The 4,418-nt window shown below is 34.6% G+C and overlaps 1 pseudogene; it reads left to right on the top strand.

The window, feature by feature from the left end:
* The first annotated feature begins 593 nt into the window (after positions 1 to 593).
* On the top strand, positions 594 to 3,900 carry LOC126614908 (uncharacterized; annotated as a pseudogene).
* The last annotated feature ends 518 nt before the right edge of the window (positions 3,901 to 4,418 follow it).

Raw genomic sequence — 4,418 nt, 5'->3', positions numbered from 1 at the left:
ATGTAAAACATTAAAACTATCAATCTCAATCCTTAACTAGGAAGACTAGTGAATTGGATTCCAAACGCTTTGAAATTTTAAATATAAAATTTTATTACTTTTAGGTAACATCTCCTTATGAAAAGTTAATAAGATTTTTTCAAAATGAGATTATTTATAAATTATATGTCATCTCATATTTTATTTACAATTTTTTATAAACTTGGCATGATAATTGACATTAAGCTGTAAACTAATAAAGAGTTTATAAAAAATCCCAATTTTTTTTTATAGGATGGAGAATTCCAATTTAAAAGAGTCTATTTAGCATTGTTTTTTTAATTAACCAATGATGTCAAATCTACTGCACCATTCCTGCTATGAAAAGATAATGTTGTGTCTAGCCAAAAAAAAAAAAAAAACTAATTAAAAAGGCTTGAAAATTTTGAGTTTTAACACTAAAGACAAAATAAATGGTAGAGTGAATAGTATTATGATTGACTTTTAGTGTAAAAATGTGATTTTTCGTTAAAGAGTACTGAGAGCTTTTTGTTAAAATTTCCAAAATAAAAAAGATAATGTTGTGAAACAAAGCAATCACTTTACTTCTTCCTCTCACTTTACTTTTTATCACTATATTTTCTCTCCAAAGTCGATGATCTTCCTTGTGTGCTTTCGTATATTTCATCCATTACTTCGGCTCGCCAATTCAACCCAGGAAGGTTTGTTCTTCAAGTTTCATGTTTTTTTTTTTCTGGTACGGTTAAGTTTACGTGAGATGTTGAGTTAGGATTCTCATTAATGTTTGTGGGTAACATATTCAGATTTTGCATGTTGGAAGGTTGAAGGAGTTTCTGAACTAACTTAATTAAGAACCTCTTATTTGTTGTCTTATTTATTTTTAAACATGTTGGATCCTATATTAGTAGTACTTATATAATTTCTTGTGATCAATCCAAGCTTTTCTACGCAAAATGGTTCCCTTTATCAGAAAGGTTGACACTTCAAATTTCATATTACATAAAATGAAAAAAGAAAATAACAACGTCATATTGCGGGCCTTTTGGTTTGGTTTTTAGGTCCTGATTTTCATTTTTGTGCTTGAGACACGAAGAAAGTATACAGGGAAAATGACGAGAAAGGGGAAGAAATAAGGAAGAAAAAAATGAAAACAAAATCTTCAAAGTGAAAATGAAATGATTTTTGTTTCAACTCTCCCGAAATATATCCCCTCTATCACTAACTGAAACCAAAAACCAAACAGTCACAATTCTAAAAAAGATTATTGGAAATTTTCTGAGAAAGATTTATGATTTTTTTTAACGTTTTTTTTTTTCCAGAGAATTCAATAAGATGGTTATTTTTTTCAATCTTTTAGTATCATATTTGTTATCTGCTAGAAGATTTTCAAATAAAAATAGGGTCTGCCGGTTTTAGATAATCTGTTTCCTATAGCTTAAGCTATTTTTTCCTCAAGATTTTATCTCTTTCCCAGTAGTTGATTTGTATTTTGAAGCTTCTTTCATGTTTGAGGAGGGAAACAACTTAACATCGGCACGGACTACACAGGCTTTATTTCGGTTGTCATTATCCTACAACAAATATTTGTGACAATTGCTTACTGAATTTGTTCAACAACAGGATAGCAATCCGACTTTATACTTTCTTTCAATCATGGCTGAAAAAAAGGCTGGGTTGAATGAGGATCTCGAAAATGTTATTACCTTGAAGGCCTTGGTGGACAGGGGAAGCAACAAAGTTATCTTCGTAGAGTCCGACGGTGATTTTATTGATGTTCTCTTCAGTTTCTTGACAATGCCCATGGGAAGAATTGTCAGGCTTGCTGAAGATTCAGTGCCAGTGGAAATAGGTTGTATGAGAAATTTGTATCAGAGTATTGGGAAATTTGATGTGCATAACTTCCGATCAATTGCTTGTAAAGTTATGTTGTTACTTCCCTGCAATTCTGCAGATCTTCAATGCAAGAACCTCAAGTTGAAAATTGACAATGATTGGTCAACACGGTACTTTAAGTGCTGTCAAAGACGCTTTTTTAGCTATTATAAAAGTGCCATCTGTCCTTCCTGTGGTTGTTCCTTTTCTCGGGAGATTCCAGTGGATAATACTAAAGTTGGAGGCGTATTTGTGAAAGGGCGACCCAGGCTGATAATTACCGATGATTTACAGGTCATTTCCCCAGTAAGTGCAACAAGCATTTGTTTGTTTTCGAAGCTAGGGGTCACGGATTCTAAAACTACAGAGGAGTCGACTTTCAATATGGGAGTTCAGGAGGTATTTCTTTCTTGTGGGGTGTGCCTTCAATTTTTTTTTTTTCATCAACAACAATAGAAGTGGTTTCTAACTAGCTTGATGTCTTTTTTTCCAGGCTTTGAATTTGCTTATGCGTTCGTTTGTATCAAGGACACCGTTGACTGAAATTCTTCTGAAAAACGAACCAATACCAAGTTTGGGAGATGTACATTCCTGTCAAGGAATATCAATTGATTCTCAAATGGATGGTGACACAATCAATGAGGAAGAGAAAAACATTTCTCTTAAGATTGTAGTTAGCAAGTCTAAGAAGATTGTTTGTTATGCAGAGGCACGAGAGGATTTTGTTAATCTACTCTGCAGTTTCTTGACTCTCCCACTTGGGTTTATATTAGAAAAGATGCGGAATGTTTCATGGAAAGGCTGTCTCGATCAGTTGTACAAGAGTGTCCAAGATCTTGAGGAGCAATAATTGAAGTCAAATTTCCACAAGGAATTATTGGTCAATCCAAAGCTTGCACCTGGTTATCGATACGAGAACACTCTGTTAGGAATTGAGGAGACCTCGTTTTATTATGTCGACGAGAAGTTAACTACTGATAAGTCCTGTATTCCTGGTTATGCTTCAGCGGAGTCAGTTAAACTTAATGTTTTTTATCCCAAATCTCATGAAGATAGCGATAAAAGTGCTCAAGGATTTCTGGAAGGACCTGCTACCTTCACAGTGACAGACAATCTAGTTGTAAGACCGTTATCTCTAATCCTTGAAATGTCTGTTCTTCAAGAATTGAAGGTACCTTTCACCGACATCGAGGACCATATCGTGCATATGGGCAAGAGGGAGGTGAGTTGTCATTTATAATGTTTGATGTTCATCCACTAACGTTATGCTTTATTAGTTTATGTGGAATCTTTGTTACCAGATTTCATGTCCCTCTGGGATTTCCTTATGAATCATCGGCAACACATATCACCTTGACTGATTCGTCATCTTATCCAACATCTCTAATCTGTCAGTGGAGTTCCCTTGTTACGGTTGTTGATTTGCATCAGTCCACAATGTTATGTTATTGATTGCTCTAAACAACAAGGGTAGTCAATTGTTGGAAAATGATACCATAATCCCAAACATGTAATCGAACACTTAATTGAGCCAATCCGTACGTCCACCTTCAAAGTTGAAGGAATCCCATTTTGTGGACATGTAACATTAGTTATCTGTTTAAATTTCTTTTAACTTCAGAGTTTGTTACTTTTTGCAGGCGTTGCTTCTTTTGGTGGCCTCGTTTATTGGTGATTCTGCCCTTACCAATACCTTCATTAGAAAGCTTAGGGAGCCAAAGCAAGAACAATAAGGAAGGATTGGTCACACAAAGAAGAGCTGCTTTTGTTGTTACTGCATAAGAACTCCACAGTATTCCTATCTGTGAGATTAAATTTTATTTACATGGTAACTTTTGTGTTTGATATAAAGTGAAAAATTTGAGATCTGGTAGCGAATGGTGTTTGGACCTGGTTGGCTTTAGCCAGTTTCGGTTTGTTTCTGTCAAATTTGTATGGTTTGGTAAAAGGCTGCCGAACTATTATGATAAAAATCGGTTGTATCTAGGTGAACCTTGTGATAATGTTCAGCTCTGTACTTATATTGTATTGTAGATCCTACTTTATTAGAGAGATAATTAGTGTATCGGGACGTGACACTTGTGTACCAAGACGAATTCAGTGTGCTGAAGAATTTCTCCTATTGGAGATGCTGTTAGAGCATTGAATAGTCTTCAAGTCATCGTTGGGGTTTGCAATTTCTACCTAAACGACTTCCTTTTCAAAATTCCACATTTACGATGGTAAATGTATTTATTTGGTTCACCTGATGCTTCGTCTTCCAACATGATTCAAGTGATCTACAATAAATCAAGAGAACTTATTGAAATCACCTTTAAACTTTTCATGTGCCAAAGAAACCTATTGTCTTATAAATAGACTCCATTTTCGATCTGTATAAAAAAAACCATCGTTTTCAATATCCTCGATTCAAATGTGTACGTGTCTTACGATCAAATGCATATAGAGACATATTGTTGCTTCCTGCAATGCTGCTGAATGTCATTGCAGAAACCTCAAATTTAAAATTCACAATGATGAGCCGACACGGTACAATGAACAAACAT

The sequence above is a fragment of the Malus sylvestris genome, chromosome 3, assembly GCF_916048215.2.
Source record: "Malus sylvestris chromosome 3, drMalSylv7.2, whole genome shotgun sequence".
NCBI lineage: Eukaryota > Viridiplantae > Streptophyta > Magnoliopsida > Rosales > Rosaceae > Malus > Malus sylvestris.
This window is presented reverse-complemented; position numbering and strand designations above follow the sequence as displayed.